The sequence below is a fragment of the Macrobrachium rosenbergii genome, chromosome 6, assembly GCF_040412425.1.
Source record: "Macrobrachium rosenbergii isolate ZJJX-2024 chromosome 6, ASM4041242v1, whole genome shotgun sequence".
Lineage (NCBI taxonomy): Eukaryota > Metazoa > Arthropoda > Malacostraca > Decapoda > Palaemonidae > Macrobrachium > Macrobrachium rosenbergii.
Window position 1 is genome coordinate 43,962,412 of NC_089746.1, and position 9,100 is coordinate 43,971,511.

Here is a 9,100-nt window from a genome sequence, read left to right on the forward strand (position 1 = left end):
AAACTTTATCCGAAAAACAAAGAGCATGAGCTCAGTCACCCACTAAATCGTGAAAATCAATTTGTGAACAGAATGTCACTCGTGAAACGTGACCACCATTAAACCACTGTCATCCAAAATCAAAAATCATTTTGGGAATACAAATTTCTCACTACAAAAACTCCCACCCCCCAAAAAAACACTTTTTTAAAATAAGATAAATCAACTGATTTCACAATTCATTGGGCTTTGGCTGATAGCTCTCCCTCAAGCCCAGAGAGCAAAAGCCCAGGTTTGTCATAGAGCCCCTCATGACTCTAAAAAGATTCACAAAAGTCCATCTTGGGAAAATTTATTATGGTGTTAAAATTATAGTCTTTTTGATAAAGTGAGATATCAACTGATTCACAATTTCTTGGGCTCTAAATCTGGGCTTTGTCCGATAGCACTTTCTCGAGACCAGAGAACAAAAGCTCAGGTTTCTCATAGAATCCACCTTGACTCTAAAAAGAGCGAAAGGCAAAAAAAGAAAAATGAAACGGAGAATCGAGTGAATAAACCGCGAGAGAAATTATTTATCTTCTTCCCAACGTCAGTTCGACAACAGAAATCAAGGGACGTCGATTTTCCCTGGCGGCATAAAGGCCCCCAACATTGTCCCTGGGCGGTTTCACGAGCACAGAGGCCGATGGGATGGGCGCCCTAATGCCCTGGACCGAAGAAAACAAGGGAAATGAAAAAGGAAAAATAAAAAAAGGAACAGTTGTAAGAGTGATAAAAACAGGCAAACGAAAAATTCCAGGATTTACCAGCTGGACAGAAATTTTATACTTCCCAAATCTGACTTAGGAACAGGAGTGGAATGTTTCCTTGTATTTTTTTGATGGAAGAAGAAATCGGATAAAAGCTCTGAATTGTGACATGGGTCTTAATGGTAATAAAATAAACGATGATATCAAAATTTTAATAAGAATTCTATTTACTATCAATAATACAATAATAACAATAAGAATAAATAAAAATTAACAAACATAAAACCCGCCCCAAAAAACACAAAAAAATAATACAACCTGAATATAAATAAATTAATATAATTTTCAAAGGGGTGTTATTATATCATTCAGCTCTTTGAGGAACCACAAAGTTTCCAAGCTTATATTCCTCAAAGAAGTTCAGATCAGCCACGCTTAAAAGAGAGAGAGAGAGAGAGAGAGAGAGAGAGAGAGAGAGAGAGAGAGAGAGAGAGAGAGAGAGAGAACAGTATATCAGATCATCATTCTTTCAACAAATTTTTTTCATATCAACGGGACGTCAAAATGATAAGCAATCACCTTATCGCCTTATGTCCGTGACGTAGAGAGTTTGTAAAGATTAAGTACCTATAAAATTAAAATGTGTGACAAAGCAATTTCTTTCTGTCTAGGTTTACTTAAATGTTGAATGACACAGGTGTAGGGACAAAGGTTTGATTAGAAATTCATTCCCTGTTCCCACATTATAAACAAAACTAATAATCTCTAATGACCTGCATTCGAACCGCTCGTTGTCATAAAAGCTGAGATAAAATCTTTCTCGAATATTTCACAAAATCTAGAATTATTCTCATTCCGTAAAAAATAAATAAACTTTACTTAAATTTTTTTGTTGTGAATTTCATGTACTGGTAAAACAGCATCGCTGAACTTCGTACATACTTAGTAGAAACTTTCTGAACTTCACCTAACATCAAAGAGCATTTTCCTGAACTTCTAACTTCACCTTAAAAAATTTTTTTGTAAATTGCAAATGTGACCAAGTATTTTTTGTTTTTGTTTTTGAAATTCAAATATCAATAAAAAAAATACACAATTTTCCTGATAAATTAACAAGAAAATCTAACGGAAATGCCTCTAAAACAACATCACAATCGTGCAAAATCACAACGCAACCAACCAACATTTATGAACCTTGAACTTCCTAGGCATTTTATGAGGGACTCAGAGCGAATGTCGTCCCAGAATTCGAAATGTGGAGAATGGCCTATAAGATTTCGTACACAATGGCCATGTATTGGAAACTAGTGAAAACTTTGTTAAAGGCGCTCTGCACAGTCTGTTGTGAATCATAACTCTTCCTCCACCTGGTGCATACCAAATGAGTAAAAATGATAATATGAATCCCCCTCTTGCATTAGGCTTCAGAATCAAGAAGTAATGGTAGCTTTATAATTGTCACTTATATAGCATTTCTATATGTATATGTATATGCGTAGGTATATGAATATGCATACAAACACACACACACACACACACACACACACACACACACATATATATATATATATATATATATATATATATATATATATATATATATGAAATATTATTATTATATATATATATATATATATATATGTATATAAATAAATAAATAAATAAATATATATATATATATATATATATATATATATATATATATATATATATATATATATATTATACTATTATATATATATATATGTGTATATATATATATATATATATATATATATATATATATATATGTGTGTGTGTATATGTATATATGTATATATATGTGTAGATGTGTGTTGTGTGTGTAAGGAATATATAGCTTTCTTTTTGGCGTCAATTATTAAACTGAGGAGAGGAAAAAAATAGCAAAATTCAAACACAACACTGCACTACAGAACCCACCATAGAACGCTGCGAGAGACTGGATGCATTATCCCATCCAAATTGTATCCCCAGCTCCGAGTTGTATCCCCTCCCCCTTTCCCCCTTCTCCACCCCCTCCCTCCTCCCCCAGCCCCTCCCCAACCTCCCAGAGTCCTCATAAATTTTCCTTACACGTAACGAGAGGCGAATGGCGCCCTGCCTCGGGTTAAGGGGAAATGATGCTACTTCTTCCAGCTCCATAGTATTTTGTATTTGCGTTAGCTGTACCCGTAAAAATAGTAGGAGGGGGAGGGAGGGGGCGGAAAGTGGGGAGGGAAATGGTGGGGTGTCATGGTGGTGTTGGTGGGGGATGGGGGAGATACTCAGGGGTAGGAAGGGAGGGGGTGTTACGAATGTACCTATGTCTCGTATTGTTATTTCTATTGACTTTTCTGGAAGGGGCAATAAGGATTCAACAATATGTTTTCCCCAGTAGGAGAAACGTGATGTCTCCTTATAATAATAATAATAATAATAATAATAATAATAATAATAATAATAATAATAATAATTATTATTAATAATAATTATTATTATTATTATTATTATTATTATTATATTATTACCTTTCAGGGGTACCGTGACTCTCTGACGAGGCATATTAACCTAATAATAATAATAATAATAATAATAATAATAATAATAATAATAATAATAATAATAATAATAATAATAATAATAATAATAATAATTATTATTATTATTATTATTATTATTATTACTATCATTATTGTTATTATTATTAATATTATCATTGTTAGAGAAGACTAGATAGCTGCGTATTCAATAGGATAATTGGACCATAGAATAATCGCTGGCACAATTGTATACAGAATGAAAAAACTAAAAAAACTAAAAAAAAAAAAACCACTATTTTACATTTATAATTTGCCATCGAAGGAAATTATGCTAAGAGGGAACTGGGACACGTTTGAAGACATTAAACCAACGCGATAAACGGTCAAGAAAACGAAAGGTTTAACGACAAAACGATGAAAAGCCGAAAGTTGTAAAAACAGACCGCTAAACGAAAAGCGATCGGCGGTCCGGAGGACGAAACTAAACTTAAAATAGAGAAACAGTGAATAAATGAATGGAGTTATTTGCCGTCTTATTAAAATGCAAAAAAAAAAAAAAAAAAATTAATAAAACGAACACTTTCACCCCCATTAGTATTCCTGCCCTGATACAATTCTTCTTGTATTTTAATAATTAACTTACATTTTTATTTATTTATTTTATTAATTTGTTAATTTATCTTTTTTCCTAATAACTGATCTCCTCTTTCTGTATTTTATATTACCTTCTGTTACTTCTTTCGAATGAACACCTTAATATTCTTTGGAAGCTTGAATTTCAAGTCAATGGCCACTGTGCTGCGGTAGGCTTATTCCACATGAACAGGGTTCACTTTCTGAATAATAATTATCAGCGTTTTCTCGAGTCCTATAGCCTCCTTTCTTTCAAGAGGGGTTCTCATTTCTTCTTTCAGTGAATCCCTTTCTTTTATTTAAAGAAAACATTACACAATTTTTTACTTAAAATAATTATTTCGATGGTTACAAAATCCCACAACAGGGACAAAATAAATCACTGTGAACCAAAGTGTTGGTCATCAGTCAATAAAATAATTTTTTCAAGGTTTATAACATCCAGTAGTCAATGAAAAGGTGAAGGTGTAACATCTTATCAACATTCTAACATATAATTTTAAAAAATGAGGATAATTAGCTCAAATATTCATCAAGTGAATATTTATTCACAATAAATACCATATTTTGTTGTACCATGAGTGAAATATGGCTACTGACTGACATTGAAATTATTAACATAATAATAATAATAATAATAATAATAATAATAATAATAATAATAATAATAATAATAATAATGGCAGGAGGCACTATTAATGGAAAACATAATAATGATAACATTAATTATGATGATGATACTGGCGGTAGAAACTAATAATGACTTGAGGGAAAACTACCAAAGAAAGTTAATCAAAACTCCATGGATGAGACTTTTTCTTTCCTTTATACACACACACACACACACACACACACATATATATATATATATATATATATATATATATATATATATATATATATATATATATATATATATATATATATTATATATATATATATATATATATATATATTAGTATTATTTAACCAGAACACTACAACAGCAACGAAGTGCAGCAGGACTTCTGTACTTATCCTACCATAATTATTACCATTCCCATTATCATTTTATTTTGCTTCCACCAAAGCATTCGTTAGTCACTCGCAAGCAGAACACTAAGCATAAGGGTGGGTCGGAACTAATGATTAATTCGATACCGTGACTACCCCAGTTTCAAGGTCATCTTGGGTTTTTTCCCATCATGCACTGCACGATTCGTGTTAACAAACACGATAAATGGAAACATGCTTCATAATTCTTCATGAGAGAGAGAGAGAGAGAGAGAGAGAGAGAGAGAGAGAGAGAGAGAGAGAGAGAGAGAGAGAAGCACGTTAATACACATAGACATATGGAGACCCACAAACGGACCCAATATATATATATATATATATATATATATATATATATATATATATATATATATATATATATATATATATATATATATATATATATATATATATATATATATATATATATAATATAAATATTAAACCAACAAATGTCGTTTAATACACAATTCACTATACTACGAGAATAACTTCCACCCAATGGGAGGTATAGTGAACTGTATATCATACTATATATGTGGCTTAATATTTGTGTAAATAAAAAACGTCATGGTGTATGTAACAAAAAATACGGTTATATATATATATATATATATATATATATATATATATATATATATATATATATATATATATATATATATATACACTGTATATATATATATGAAATACAAAAGATTTACACTTTATAAATCATACAAAAACTTTAACGTGAAATACAAGAGTTAGGTAACATCGACAAAATGGTAAACTTATATTATAATCCCAAAGCTCAGAGCTCAAAGTTCTATAACCTCTATAACCAGCTACTTAATCAAGAAACTAAGGTGTGAATGACATCCGTTTCCTTTTGAATGACAAAACAAATGACAAACAACTCGATATCACCGCCAGTCAACACCGACTTGACAGGTGAGGGTTATTTGTCATTTTCTCTCTCGATGACAGATTTGCTGACATAAGAATAAAAAAAATAAAAATAAAAGGACCAGTTTGATATTTCCTCATTCGGCGAAGAGCAAATAAGACATATATAAATGAATACGTAACTGGAAGCAGTCACTTGACAGTCTCACTTGATAGTTGTCAGTCACTTTCGTCACACAATAATAATCAGATGTAAATACCTTTTATTTTTTTGAAGAACACTCAGATCAAAGAGCAACGAAAAACTAAAACACGTGGCTTCTGGGAGAGAGAGATGGCACTGTGCCACTCCTACTCTTTCCTCCTCCTTCTCTCTCTCTCTCTCTCCCCTAGCTCACTCTTTTTTCTTTCTCCTTTCTCTTACTCTCTCTCTCTAACTCTCCCTCCCTCTCTCTTTCTCTTTCCCCGGCCTGAGCGCCAACGAGTCAACACGCATACTGCCGCTGCTGCCCGGCTGGTTCTTCTCCCTTCCCCAATCTATCCGACAACCGCTGCCTTTGCCCCCCTGGGCTCGCCCCCTGGGCGAGCCAGTCAGGCTGTTACCCCCACCCCCCGCACTCCCAACCAACCCAACACCAATCCCCATTACCCCCTACCCCCCTTCCCTTATTTCTCTGCCGCCGTCTGCTTACCGCCAGTGCCATCCCTTAATGCCAGAGAGAGCCCTTCCTCACACCCGTTGATTTCCATATGAATCAGTCCATCTGCGTCAACTTTCATCTATTTATTTATTTATTCAATTTTCCTTGCCGTCCTTATGTTGTCCACTGACGTCCTAGATCACATTAGTTCCCATAATATTCCTATAGTATTTTCTTTTCGAACCAGAAAAATCATCGTCACTTCGTTGAGAACAAAAAGCGACACTGATGCGACCGAGTCCCTTTGTCGAAATCATCACCAGCCAAGGGCTAACAGGTTAATCTAATCAACCTCACAAAATGAATCCCTGGCAACAGGATAGGCGAACTGTTATCAAATGACGTGTAGGTGACCATCCCAACCCTTATCCTCGTAAATGAAAAAAAGAAAATAGGAAATTCTCGCTCCAAAATTTGATAGTAGCTTTTACTAGTTACTTCGCCAAAACCTCTGCTCACACCGACCGAAGCACTGACATTGTTTAAAATCGATGGATAACCTTCAGGCTCGAGACTGAGCAATCACACAATAATATTCTGAAGCTACCAAAATGGCTAGGGTGGGGGTCCTGATTCTATTCATGCAACTGGGACAGACATCTGACGAAAGTTGATGAATTTGGTGTCAGATATTATTATTATTATTATTATTATTATTATTATTATTATTATTATTATTATTATTATTATTATTGAAATTCAAGCTTCCAAAGATTATTATTATTATTATTATTATTATTATTATTATTATTATTATTATTATTATTATTATTATTATTATTATTATTATTATTATTAGTATTATTATTATTATTATTATTATTATTATTATTCAGAAAATGAACCCGATTCACTATGGCACAAGCCCACAGGGGCCACTGACTTGAAATTTAAGAAGCTTCCAAAGAATATGGTGTTCACTGGAACGGAGTAACAGAGGGTAATGAGAAATACAGAAAGAAGATATTACGGAATAACTTAAGCACTAACAACAGTTTTCTTTTCCCTCAAGTTGCTGACCTGTAAAACCACCATACTTAGGCTCTGATGTACTGGTGTGGTAGCTACAGTTTTCTGACAGGAGATAAGAGACTCTGGGAACTATGAGAAAAAAAAGTAATCGATAAAAATGGATGTCCCTTGGTAAGCAAGATCTTCAGTTACCGTCCTGTAACGATTGCAGGCAGTCCCTGAGTTTCAGCCACAGTTTTAAGATTCATATCTGGCCCGAAATCAACATGTTCCGATACTGGGATGATGGTTGTACTAATGAAATGTTATTTCCAAGTATGATCCTTCGGAGGTTTTGGTACTGACCTGTTATAGGTACAAACAGGTTTTGGTCTCACAAAGCAAAAGCTCTGATTCAGATTTGACACAACAGTTCCGCCATTTTCTCAGCAGTCAAGTCGCGTCTCCAGTTACCTTTAATGGTAAATCTCTGTAACACAGCTGAGAGATTGTAAGTACGTAAGTTCTCTACTCAACATAAAGAAACGACGAAATATTAACGTAATTTCTCTGATATCACGGCAAGAACGACGTATACCCCCCCCCCCAAATACCGTTGAGATGCTCAGCATAAAAACGCTGGAATTTTCAAATTCGTTTTCAAGTTTAGAAAAAAAAATACAAAACTAAATTGTTGGAAAAGAGCTTTTTCAAAACTACCAGACATCTTATAGAGATTCCCCATTAAGTATGATGTCGAAGTGTAGATTCTAAAACGACCAAGTTGGGAACAAGAATTAACCTAAATGTCACTGAGAGGGTACATTAGCGTCGTTCAGCAAACCGACATGCTTCTGCGTCCCCGGGTAGGAGGAGGAGGAGGAGGAGGGGGAGGAGGGGGAGGGGGAGGAGGAGGAGGAGGAGGAGGAGGAGGAGGAGTCTGCGAGCTCCAATCCAAAGTTCCTTGTTTCGCTGAATATCGAATTACTACCCTGGAGAGGAATAGGGTGCTAATCTGACGGCGGTGATGCGTAGGGCCAAAACCATTCTTCTTGGTGGAGGGTGAGGGGTGAAGGGTGAGAGGTGAAGGGTGAGGGGTAAAGGGTGAGGTGTGAAGGGTGATGTGTGAAGGGTGAGGGGTGAGGTCTGAATGGTGATAAGTGAGGAGTGAAGGTTGAGGGGTGAATGGTAAAGGGTGAGAGGTTAGGGGTGAAGGGTAAGGGGTGAATGTTGAGGGGTGAGGGCTGAGGTGTGAGGAAGCTATTAATTAAAAAGTCAAGAAACGCAAAAGTGGAGTGAGGAGTGAAGGGTGACAGGTGAGGAATGGAGTGACAATTGAGGGGTGAGGGGTGAGAGGTGACAGGTGAGGGATGAGAAGTGAGAGATGAATTAATTTTAAAAAATCAACGTATGATCTTGGCAAAAACGAATCAAGTGGCATTTCGAGGCAAATACCAGACACTCAGAAACCCCCATACCGAAGCTTTTGCCACACAATTTACGAAATCGTGTTGGAAAACAAGAGAGACTTTCTCTTGATCAGCGTGAAACGAAACAGCTGGAAATCCTGCTACAAAGGACAAAGGGGATGCATTAACACTTTTTTAAAGCGCAGGACTGAACC

The 9,100-nt window shown here is 35.0% G+C and overlaps 1 protein-coding gene across 12 annotated transcripts in view; it reads right to left on the reverse strand.

Moving 5' to 3' along the window:
- Positions 1-9,100, reverse strand: part of dnc (phosphodiesterase dunce) — an 878,593-nt gene that overhangs the window by 547,227 nt on the left and 322,266 nt on the right. Inside the window, exon 1 of one of the 12 annotated variants that reach the window (XM_067105651.1) lies at positions 6,249-6,308. The exons of 10 other annotated variants lie outside the window; for them this stretch is intronic. The gene's annotated coding sequence lies outside the window, so the exon portion shown is untranslated. Of the gene's footprint in view, positions 1-6,084; positions 6,225-6,248; positions 6,309-9,100 lie in introns of those variants that run through there. One more of the 12 variants, XM_067105650.1, reaches the window with a different exon arrangement.